Raw genomic sequence first — 12,940 nt, 5'->3', positions numbered from 1 at the left:
GATTCCGATTGGCTGCCAGCTGCCAGACACCATTCAGGCTTGCAGCCAGCTCTGCTTGCAGTGCGTTACTAACCACCACTGTCATGGCCTTGGAAGGAAACAAAACCCCAGGGCAGGGCAGGGTCTTGGTTGGGTCTATGTTTTGTTGTGTGTTATTTTTAATTCCAGATTAATAGCATAGATCAAACCCACAGTTAAATCACACATCTGCCTGGGGGTTGGGTAGTGATTCGCAATATGTTTTTATTCATTTTTGCTTTAATTATGGCCCAGACTTCTTTTGAATCTCTCCCAAGTAACAGGTGGTTTTCTGACCGTGATAAATGCTAAATGCTGCTGAGGATAAGGCAGTTAGGCATTGTTTGCCTAGCTGTGGTTACACCTAGGCCCCAGGCAGCCTCTGAATTAGCAGCCTGCAACAGATTGGAATTCCTAGGGGACCTCACTTAACCCTTAGTTCTCCCAAACTTGTTTTCAATGCACTGTGTGGGGTGAGGGCTCTCCAGTACATCCAGCAGCGCTGCAGATGCACTTTTTGTATCCTGGGAGGTAGCGGGAGGGTTCAAGGCAGGTCAAAAAGTTAATATGTCAATGTTCTGAAGGCTGATGGGAGTAAGAACTTGGTGTGATATTAAAGATGATTTGAATTTAGGTTTTTTTTTTTAAGAATAAAAGCATTCTTTTATATATCTGCAATAGATGATAACAATTAAATAAGTCACACATGAATCATAGAAATTAGAGCAAGGGCAAAGACCTATTAGATCATCGAGCCAATTCCCCAGCTGACACAGAATTATTCCCCACAGTATTTTCAGGAGAACTTTGTACAGTCTCTTTTGAAAGAGTTGAGCAATTGGGGCCTTCAGTTATTTCCTTGGGGAGACACTTTCCCTTATAAAAGGCCGCAGTGTTTTTCTCCTTAGCCTGATTCAAGCTAAAAAAAAAAGTGTCTATGTTACATGCAAAATCGTCTGCACAATGAGACTGATCAGAGGTAGAAATTATGCCCCAAGTCTTCCAGAAAACTGTGCATATACTTGGCATTCTTCTGTGTCCTCTCATTTCTGGGTTTTATGCTGGAATTTGCCTACCCCGTGGGGAGCAGCACAGAAATAATCCTCTGGAAGCCTCCATGTTTCCAGTATCACTATCACAAACCCGTCAGAGGTGACACGGAACCCCCTCCTTAGTTTGAAACAAGGGGGAAAGATGCTTTTGAATAAATCTGTTCAGACCATCCATGTTTCCAGCGTAAAGAGTACTCAGTCATCCAGGAAATAGCCACTGCTCAGAATTCCTCTCTCTTTGGAACAAACCGGTATTGTCTTCCGGGGCTGTTGGCGTTGGAGAGGTGTGGTTGTCTGCACACATGGCCTGGGGCTGCAGGGCGCTCGGTGATCCCAGGCTGGGAGCCGCTGACCCAGCACCAGCAGAGCAGCACCCACGAAGCTGCCCACTGAGTGGCCGTGGTTTGTGTCCCAGGGCCCTTAAAGGGGCCGCGTTCAGTCTAAGAGGTAAGATTTTGTGTTTGGAGAGTTATAAACACGAAAAGGGAGACACTGCATAGATTTCCAGAAGTCGGGATGCTGCGATTCGAACGGCTCTGCTGTCCCCTTCCCCTTCCCTTGCATTAGAGTCAGCCAACGTGCTAGCAAATGGGGACCAAAGGATCAAGCTTCCCGCCCTGGAAAACCTACAGACAGGTGAGGATGCAGGTGTGGGATTAACCTCCGAGCCCTGCGGATAGGGTATGAAAGGGGCAGGGCAGGGGAGGCCATGGGCACGGGGAGGGCACCCGAGCAAGGCTGGAGGCAGGAAAGAGTTCCCGGGGAAGCTGCACTTACAGGACAGATGTGGGGAAAGTTGGGGGGCGGGGTGGGGGAGATGCAAACAGGCAGAGAAGAGCAGAGGCGCCGGGGGGTGGGGAGCCGGGCAGCCTGTTGCGGGGCGCCTGCTGCCACGCCAGCTTCACGTTTCTACCCGGGCCTTGTGGTCTTCATTCTGCAGGGGAGGGCACTATGGTCCAGAGAAGCCAGGTGCCTCTTCCAAGGTCACACAGCCCAGAGGCGGAGCTAGGCTGCTCACCTGCTGACCGTGCGGGCTCAGGAGGGCAGGGCAGCTGCAGTACAGATTCGGGTGGGCAGGTGTGCAGCCTCCTGTGGGGAGCAGGTGGCCACAGGAGCTGCAGCCCTGGGAGCGCCGAAGGTGGCCAGGACCTTCTGGTGTCCGCCTGCAAGGGACAGAGGCAAGGAGAGAAGAAAGAGGTTCTTCCGGAGCTCGTCAACTCCTGTTATTACTCAGAATGACTCACGTCGAGGCAGAACGAGTCCCTTTTGCAGACCGGCCACCCTGACCAGGGCTGAGTCAGCGGGGCTGGCGGCAGGCACACTGAGCCTGTGGCCGTGGCCAAGGCGAACGTGTAGCTTTGTGGTGGTGGCCTTCCAGCACGCATGTGATACATGGGGAAGCCGTGGGGAGCCATCCCTCCTCAGATCTGGAGGGAGGAGGAGAAAAGACGAAGAAGCCGCAGCAGCAGCCGGAGAGGCGTAGGCGTGTCATCAAGTGCGGGGGTCCTTCTGCCGGAGCGACCCTCCCGGCCTCTTCCTCATGCTTCCTCAGCCCTTCCTCAGCCCGGGTGTGGGCGTGTTTGGGTCTGATTGTTGAGGTTGTGAGAAGCGAGTGTGGCATCTTAGCCCTTCTCCTCTCTCAAAGATTTGCCAGCTCACAAATATTATGGGTTCCAGGAGCTGCGAAGCTGGGTCTGCTGCTTGCTGTGTGCTTGATGTAACTCGGACGGTACGACGAGGCAGTGGTTTGGGCTCTTTTGGTCCAGATGTGGTCTTCCATTAGGAAGAGCCAATAGTGGCCATATCTAAACTGTGGTATCCAATACAGTCTTCTTGTAATAAAGTTGCCATGTTGAACAACTGTGTCTACTTTGCATTGATTCTGAACTCAAAGATGGAGCAAAGAGCTGTGATGATCATTGCTATGACACTATAAATGTAATATTAGCTTCTGAGACATTGATCAAGTGAGGACTAGGATTGGAGCTGGGGGGAATTGCTTACTGAGAATAAGATAGACACATTAGATTATAAGCTAAAAACCAGGACGAGCTCGGTTGTCCAACAGTAAGATTTTGGTTAAATAAATTACAGCATATCAATACAGTAAAACATGACATTAAAAATGATTATATGTGTATCTAGGGTGTCATAAAATATTCACACTCTATTAGAGGCCAAAGCAGATTATAAAACAGTATAATTGTGTTTTTGGTTAAAACATGCACACCTAAGAAAAAATCTGGAAAAATATAACCTAGAATATTAATAGATAATTTCTGGGAGAGGGATTATGTGAAATTTTTTTCTAATTTGTTATGTTAATTTTTTCCTAAAACGGATATGGATTTCTTGAGTAACTAAAAAAAGTGGAAGACTGTAGACATCTTGTCATACAAAAGAGAAGGTATGGCAGAAGGAAACAGCACTGGGTCTAGAACAGGAAAGAACTGGTTTTGAATCCCAGCTTTGCTCCTACTGGCGAGGTGGCCTTGGCACTTGGGCCTTTTGTTTCTTAGGCTGACTGCTGTGGGCTCACCGCAATGCACAGTAACACAGACTGTCATCTGGCGGGTCCCTGAAGGTCGACAGGTGTGATGTGTGAACGGGGCTTGGTCCCCACAGCTTTGCAGGCTAAAAGTCTTGATTCTGTTATCACCCAAGAGTAGATCAGGGATTGATTTCCACTAACCAGCTTCATAAATGACTCATGTATATATTAACTCCATTTTTATTTGACTTGATAGAGGTAGAGTGAGCTGGCAAGAGGCAGGAGTCTTGAGTTCTCAATTTGATGTAGTTTTTCCATGCAGGCAACTACCTAGGAAGCCAAACTATAATAAAAACCTTGCTGGGTGAGCATAGAGTCTTTCATTTGTTCAACAAACAATTTCTAATTACCTAAGATGCTCTAGGCTTTGGGCTAGATGCTGCAGAGGCAGTAGTGACCAAATAGACAGTTCCTTAGTGGGTATAATATTAGAATATTAATAACTGTATAGGTTAGTGTTTAGGAGCTTTGGAGTCAGATGGTCCAAGATTCCAACTCGTCCACTTACTTACTACATAGCCTTGGGAAAGCCACTTACCTTCTCCGAACTTCATATTTTTTCTACCACTAAAGTAGAAATAACACCCACCACACTTATAGTCTTGTTCTGAGTATTACGTTAAATAATGTATACGAGGTGCGAAGCACAATGTCTGGCACATAGCCTTGCTTGACAAGTGGTGTTATAGCAACTATTGATACACAATTTTAGCTCAATGCATCGTTTTGCAACAGGCCCTACCAGGTCTGCTAACCCAGGGCCTTTGTCAGGCTAACCTCATAAGTTAGTACTTGCCTGGGAACATCTGGCTTTCATTTTCTTGACTTTTTTTTCCTTTGAAACACCCACTGACCTTTCTGATTATTACATTTTTTCTTTAAATATGTTAATACTATCAATTAGGCCAGGGGTTGGCAAACACTTTCTGTAAAGAATCTGATGACAAATATTTTGGGCAAAAGGAAAAAAGAGCTAAAGTTACAGGAGAAGGTGAGGTACATGTATCAAATGGGGGTGTGGGGGACCCTTGTTGCTACACAGGCATTATTTCCTCTGAAGTAACAGTCCCAGCCTCTTTCCTTGCACTTTACTCAGTCCCTATGCTGTTATCGCTGTTGCAACCACTCAACTCTGCCATGATGGGACAGAAGAAGCCGTAGACTAGATGTAAATGAATGAGCATGGCTGTGTGCCAATAAAATTGTATGGATACTGAAATTTGAGTTTCATGTAGTTTTCACTTGTCACGAAATGTTTTCCTTTCTTTCTTTCTTTTTTCCTTCAATCATTAAAAAATGTAAAAATCAATCAGGAAGTAGGCTGGATTTGGTTAGGGTGCTGCCCTAACTTTTCATTTGAAGGGCTCTTACTCCTATCTTTTTCATTTACTTCTTTTTCAAAGAAGTAAATTTGGCTCCGCAAAGCACTTGAGAGAAATGTATACTTTACTGAAGATATTGTGGGAATACAGGAAGAAGAATTCACAATCCATCCCACACTGCAAAAACATAATAAAACATCTATTAGACATTCCTTCTAACTCCCACAAAGTGTTGCTGTTTTTGCCAGCTTTCTTGTCTCCCTTTTTTCTCTTGCTTCAAAATCCTCTCTACTTTCCTCAACACCCGCATTTCCACTAAGATCAGGTCTCAGTGTTGATGGTAGGTTCCAAGCACAACCTCTGGGGAAAAGGGAAATCAAGAAATGACATTTACCGCGCACTCCTGTGACCAAGCACCGTGCACTGCAATTCAGCTCAGAATTTCTTGTTCTATTCCAGAGCATCCTTTTAGGATCATCTTGTTCTTTTAGATGTTCATCCTTTAGAAGTTTCTTTCATAAGAGTCTATTAATGGTAAAGTGTCTCAGTCTTTGTTTTGCCAAAATGTTTTTATTTTCTTATCATTTTTGAAAGATAATATTTCTGAGAACACAATTCTAGATTGACAGTTATTTTCTTTCAGCCTCTGGAGATGTGGTTCCACTGTCTTTTGGCTTCATTGTTTCTGCTGGAAGTTCGCTGTCAGACCACGGTCATTCTTTGTTAGGTGATCTGTTTTTCCTTTCTTGTTGCTTTCAAGATTTTCTCTTTGGCTTTGCTGTTTTACAGTTTCACAGGATGTGCCTAACATGTGTGATAATTTACAGAATTTTTACTCTCCCTGGGATATATTATGCTTCCTGTCTCTGCAGATCCATGTCTTTCATTAGTTCTGGCATTTTCTTAGCTATTAGTTCTTCAAACAGGGTCTTTCTCTCTCTCTCTTTCTGTTCTCTCTTGTGTAACTCTGTTTGGATGTATATTAAAACTTCTCATTTATTCCTCCCTTTCTCTTTCTGTTTTCTATTTCTTTTTTGGTTTTTTGTGCTGCATTCTGAATGATTCCTTCATATCTGTCTTCAGTTCACTAATCTTCTCTTCATCCATGTTTATTTTGCTGTTTCACCTATTCATTAGTGTATACAAACATACCCCCACACATATATGTATGAATGTATCTCATTATAATTATTATATGTAATATATGTATAGTTCTAATTATGTATAGTTCTATTTTTATTTCCATAAGTTCTATTTGGTTCTTTGTCAGATCTGTTTGGTCACTTTGGTGGTACCCTTTTCAAAACTTGTTCATTTTTCTATCTTTCATTTCTTTTAACATTTCATGTGTAGTTATTTTTATGTCCTATATCTGATAATTCTAATATTTGAAGTTCTTGGGAGTTTAAATCATGCTTGTTGTTTCTGTTGATTCTCACTTATGATGGTAGTTACCTTGTGGTTTGGTAAATTTTTTCTCTTTTCAAAAACTTATATATAATCGAACTTAAACTGTGGGAATCCTCATGTGACTGAGTTAGGAAGGCTTTGTGCTGGAGAGGATTTGCATTTCTCTCTGCCAAGTGTTGTCAAACTGGGACCACTTTATTTTTTTGTTTGGGGTTTTCAAGATTAGGTGGGTAGCAAAAATTTGAATCTGAGGTTCATATGAAGCAGGTTCATAGTTACAAATCCCCAAGGGAGATCATCATTATTATTTAAAAATTTTTATTATTATCACTATTATTAATAACATTGTTGTGGTGAAAACAGAAAGATTTACCTCTGACTTGTTTTGCCAGCAGGTATGTTTTTCTAGCCCACCCTTTCCTGGAGATTAAACCCCTTTGAAGGTTCAAGCTTTAATGACTCTCGGGTTCCTCTCCCACTTTGTATAGGTCCAAAGACCCCATTTTCCTGCACAACCATTAAGGGTTTTCTTAAAGGATCAGAGTAAATATTTTAAAAGCTTGCAGGCCATATAGTCTCTGTTGCAACTACTCAGCTCTGCTGTTGTAGCACAGAAGCAGCCATGGTCAATACATAAATGAATGGGCATGGCCATCTGCCAATAAAAATTATTTACAAAAACAGGTGGTTGGCCCATGTGCTATGGTTTGTTAATCCCTGCTCTAGAATCCTGGCATTGGCATTTTTTTCCTGAGCAGCCCCAGCTCCTGAGTTTTCTTACTTTTTTGGTCATGGCTTATTTTGTTTTGTTTTATTTTACTTTATGTTTCTGGGAATTTCCCTTATTAATCAACTCATTTAATATTGCAATCTCTGTGTTTCACAATGAAAGAATATTTGAAATATCCAGTCTTCTGTATTTCTAATAGCAGAACTTAACAATTTATCTCTCTCTTTTAGCTTACATACCATTTCATTTAGGCAAAGCCTGGTAAATTAGCTAAAGGACAGTCATCTATTTTTCCTTAAGCATCTCCCTCAGTCCTTTAGCATCTTGTTGTACCAATTTATAGCTCCTCTTCCATCTGAGAGCTTTTAGTCACAGGTTAGCAAGATTTCAGAAGAGATATCCTAAGAGACTGACCCCTCTTCTGTCGTGTCAGAGGATAGAGTAGAAGAAATTTGGGTGTTCTGTATGAATGTGGCCTTCTGCAATCTCTTTCAGCCTGTTTCCTGGGCTTCTCCTACACTTCTCTCACTGCTCTAGGGGCTAGGGTTTACAGGTAGAAAAGACAGAAAAAACTCCTGCTCTCTTGGACCCGACATTTTAATGGGGAAGAAAAGAAAATAAGTAAGTGAATAAAACTAGAAAATATCAGGAAATGAGGGTGCTATGTTGAAAATAAAAGAAGTTGTTTTACTAGCGAATGACTGGGAGGTTGTTTTTGTCTGTTTATTTTTTTGACGGTATGGTAGCGGAGGGATGCTCGGTGAGGAGGGCAACATTTGAAGCTGACTTAAATCAGATAAAGGACCGAGTTTTGTAAGGATCTGAAGTAGGGGAGGGAGCATTAAACACAGAGCAAGAGCCAATGCAGAGACTGTAAAATAGGAGCCTTTCTGGTATTTTCGGCAGTCAGAGAGAATGCTAGTGTGGCTGAGATAGAGTAATACAAGATCGAGACAAAAAAGTCTCCAAGAGAAAAATGGGAATCTGAGAAACAGTGGAACAAACCCAGGAGTGTAATGAAAAAGAAGCCCGGATGACAGCTGTGTAGCAGTCTTAGAAAGCAGTTGATCCAAATGAGTGTAGGACAGCAGAGGACCCAATAAAAAAGGCCTTTAATAAGATAGGTACTTACATTACACACATTATGCGATTAAGAACCTGGAAGATTTTCATGATAAGACAGCTGCCTGTGTCTTCTGCGAATCTGAAAAAAGAAAGATAATAGAAATTGTGAGAAAAATATGTATTATATATGTGTATGTATGTATAATTTTCTTTATTCATCTATTGATAGACAAGTTGCTTCCATATCTTGGCTATTGTAAATAATCCTGCAACGAACATGGGGTGCAGATATCTTTTTGAATTAGTGTTTTCGTTTTCTTCAGGTAAACACCCAGAAGTGAAATTGTTGGATCATATAGTAGTTCTATTTTTAACTTTTTGAGGCACCTCCACAGTGTTTTCCACAGTGGCTGCATCAATTTACATTCCCACCAACAGTGCACGGCGGTTCCCTTTCTCCACATCTGCCTTTGATCTTGACGTGGGGCACACTGTCCTCTGGGCAGTATGAGCTCAGTGACAGAGAGTCCAATGGCTGCACTGACTTTTCTACAAGCACAATCACATCACTCGATGCTGCAGTGGGTGATATTTTTACAGTAACAGTAGTATAATTGATGTCGTCTTGAAATTTAGAGTTAACCTAAACTGACAAAGCAAGAAGGACCCAAACATAGTTAAAGACAGAAGGTAAATGTAAACCTTGATGCTGCAGGAGGGTGCATGGCAGCTGACCAAGGCTGGGGTCACGATGGACTCTCCGTGCGCTCATTTCCTGGTCTTAACATAGCGTGTTTGAGGGGTGAGGGTGGAAGGAGAATTTAAATTTTAAATTATTTTGTGCGCTTTAAAACTTTAAAAACTGCCTGCCTGTATTATTTTTAGAACCTTATATTAGAAAGAGTTATCCTTCAGGTCTTTTATTCCACAATATTTATGGAACATTGCCTACATTTCAGATGCCACGTACTGTGGAACAAGTGGAGAACAAGACAATAAAATGTCCCTGCCCTCATGTAGCTTCTGTTCCAGTGGGGGAGGATGGGCCTTTCTACAAGAACCCAAAAGAGCCAAGGTAAAGAAATGGGGTGTCAGTAATATCGCGGCCACGCTCGCCAGCTCCCCAGATTCAACTGCCGTGTGCGTGTCGACGGCTTCTCACTCTGGATCTTCAGACGAGATCTTGGTCCTGAGCTTGCGATCTGTGTGTCTGCGTGCCTGGTGAGCATCTCTAAACCTGATCTTCCTCCACACCCTGCAGCTCCATCAGAAGACATCTTCCCCCCCTTCCTCCATCCTTCCCTGCATTCACATGCACACCTCCCCGTGGCCGGTCAGCTACCAGCCTCTGCTGATTCTACGTCCTGTGCGGAAGTCACCTCCCTCCTGTGCCCACGGCTCCCTCTCAGACCTGGCCATCACTTCTCGCTTGGATTATCCCAACACGCCCTTCACTGCTCTCCAATCCATATTCCACCCTGCGGCCAGGGCAACGTTTCAAACAAACAGATCTGATCATCTCATTAATCTGCCTGTAGTCTTTCAATGACTTCCCATGGCCCTTAGAAAAAAGTTCAGACTCTTTAGTATGGCTTGCAAACTCCCTCTCTCTCTTTCACGTATGTGCGCATGTGCACACACACACACACACACACACACACGGGCCTACACATTTGCTGCTTTTTCTTTCCAGAATGTCCTCTCCATCACCTAGCTCTCTTCTACCACGGTCTTCCCACCCTTCCTGTGAGCCCAGCTGCTTGTGCTGCTGGCAGGGCACCGACCTCACGCTTGGCTCTGAGGCTCTTCCTGTCCTGGTGTCCCATTGACTGTCTAGAGTAGAGTGATTATGCAGTGTAGGCTCTGGGGTCCCACCCCTTGGTTCAAATCCTGATTCTGCCACTTCCTTGGGCAAGTTACTTAACTTCTCTTAAGCTGTGTGAGCATCTGTAAGATGGGGATCACAGTGAACTTACCTCCCAGGTTGTTGTAAGATGTGTGACCGGTCCCACAGTGCATCTTGGCTGCCGCCGTGCATTTTATTGGGACTCACAGGTCTGGTCCCAGCTCAGGGAGGTCTTCCTTGACATGCCCTCTGTTTTCCTGCACCCCACATTTCCCCTCCCTGCACGCATCCCTTTTTATTGTCATCACTCGTGGATACTGCTAGTGTAGTAGCAGGAATTGTCTGCCGGCGTGGGAGCTTCGTCAGTGTGGAGACCAAACCTTTGGTCCTACAACACTCCCAGGGTTCAGTGGAGAGCTCGGTACACGGTCGCGCTCTGTAAAAAAGGAATAAATGAGGAACTGGGGTAGATGCGGAATTTAGTTCATCTGACTTGACCTTGGAAAGAACTTTCTGACCTTGAGAGTTGAGGGGCCCTGAAACGCCTAAGCAGCACAGCTCCACATCTCAAATGCATTCTGTCCTTCCATAGAAGAGCTTAAAAATGTATTTCTTTATTGGCTTTTAAAAAAATACTTGTTTTCCAGCCATGTTTCTAACTTTGAGATGACTAGGAGATGCTCAAAGGCTGGGGCCACCTCCCCTGGCTGAGGGCGGAGAGGTTTAGAGCTGGGCTTGCAGAGACCACGCCCCCTCAGACCCCTGTGCCTCTTTGCCTTGAGTGGGGTCCTCTTTTAAGAGGCAGTATTATTCATTCAGCACCCCCCCCCCCATGCACACCTGTCACAGGACCAGCCAGCGCTCCTCCCTCGAGGATGCTGCTCTGCCCTGAGGCTGGGGGACCAGTGTTCAGGGCGCGTGTGACACAAGCTCAGGCAGTGATTTGGCTCCTTTAAGAGCTCTGACAAGCTCCATGAGTCCGGCAGCTCCCACCGCTTGGCAGGGCAGCCAGCAGCAGAGCCAGCTGTCGTGGGCCCCGCGGGGACCTCGCTGTGTTTACGTGAATGGTCACGTGGTAACCTCTCCCAGCTAGCGGGCGGCTGCCTAGTTACCTCATCTGCAGCCCAGTGACCTCATGCACATAAAATGTGGCCAATGCGAGACAGGAGCAGGACGGCCCAGCCTGTCCCTCGGAGCCCAGGAGAAGCTCAGGAAATCAGCTGGAGAGCTGTCCGCTCAGTAATGCCTCCCAGCCAGGAGCCGATTCCTAAGTCAAGTGGACGTGGCTCCCAGGGGGTGGGGCTGGGAGGTGCCTGTGCAGAAATGTCCGCGCCCACCCTGGGAGCTGCTCCTCTCAGGGGATCGGCGTCTCCCCCTCCTCCACCCCAGGAAGGACCCTGACCTCAGGCCAGGCAGAGCCACCACCACTCCCCCTCCTCCCAGCCCCGAAGCACTTTGAAGAAGTTGACGCACAAACAGGATGAGAAATACACCACAAAAGCGGAGAAGGGTGCCTGTTCTCTTGACTTACGGGTGGAAGCATGACTAGATAATGTGGGGTTTTTTTTTTTTATTGTTTATCACTTTCTTTGAATTATATTTGCTCTCCCCCTCCAAAAAATATTGCATGTGATGACTAGGAATATAAAATAAATTACCTTTGCCATAGGCTGCTGGGTTTATGAGCCCCTTTCAAGCTCTCCACAATGTAAAGGACAGGCTGACCTAGAGTGATCTCCCTCCGGTCAGCTCCCTCTCCTTGCTAGCTCGGTAACAGGAGCTCTGCTATTTGTGCATTTAACAGCTTAACCCTTTGGGTTACCCAGAGCTCTGCATCCTTTCTGGGCTTTCTTTTGGGAGAGTGTCCGGCTTTGGGTTGGCACTCTGAATTTTAAGGCAGCTGATTTATGTTATCCATATCATGTGTATATTTAAAAAAAAACGTTAAAAAACAAGGCTAGGAAGTAAAAATGGAAGAAACAACACAAAAGTTAAATAGCTTCAGAGGTCAAGAATTTGTTTGGATGAGGTCTGCACAATGAAGGTCTTGTCAAGGGGGGCGGTTTACTCATTTTAAAGAGTAAATGTCAGTAAACATACAGAGTCATTCCCCCCCCCCACTCCATTACATGGAGATCAATTAGCGATATAGGAGCCATTGCACGTTTTCTTTAAATGCCTGACAAAACCAGTTATTAAAGGTGAGATCTGAGTCTTCCAGGGGTGAAGCAAGCCCTTGGCTGTAATGATCAAAGGAGCAGAGGTCATTGTTTCGATGGGGTGTTTGCTATTTACTTTCAGTCAGGCACTTGACATATTCTTCCTTATTAGCAAGCCTGGAGCCGCCCTGGAGAGTGTGCAAATCATTTCCCCCAAATCTGGATTCCACAACACTCCTCCTCCACACAGATGAATGCCCCCGCAAGCAAACTGCACCCCTTCCCCACCCCCAGCCTGTCCAGAGTCACCGAGGCTGCCGGCAAATGGTTCTTCAGAGCAAGGTAAGCACCACGGAGAACCGGAGGCTGTATATTTAAACAGTTACGGCCCGTGTGTGTCTCTGCGTCTTCTGCCCGGTCTCGAGCAAGATGGTGTCATGTGTGCGTTTTACATATCAATGGCAGAGGAACCTGTTTCCAGATGGCTGTACCTATATCAAAGCCACCTTTTTATGCAGAGGGAAGACTGTGTGACCTCCCTCCAAGTAAATGTGTTTTGTAAGCCCTGGGAATGACTGCTTAAAAAACGGTCCTGGGCTATATTTCACGTCCAGTCCAACGTGTGGTGTGTGCACAGCTGTTGCGGGCTGGCATGTGAGAGCATATTAAAAGGAAGATTACCGTTTCCCATTTTTTCCCCCTTCTGAAGGCTCGATATGCATATATGAAACTTGGTGGGGAAAAAAAATAGGCATAATGAGACAAGGAAGCCGGGTCTCCAGGCACT

Source organism: Balaenoptera ricei, chromosome 17 (genome assembly GCF_028023285.1).
Source record: "Balaenoptera ricei isolate mBalRic1 chromosome 17, mBalRic1.hap2, whole genome shotgun sequence".
Classification (NCBI taxonomy): Eukaryota; Metazoa; Chordata; class Mammalia; order Artiodactyla; family Balaenopteridae; genus Balaenoptera; species Balaenoptera ricei.
This window is presented reverse-complemented; position numbering follows the sequence as displayed.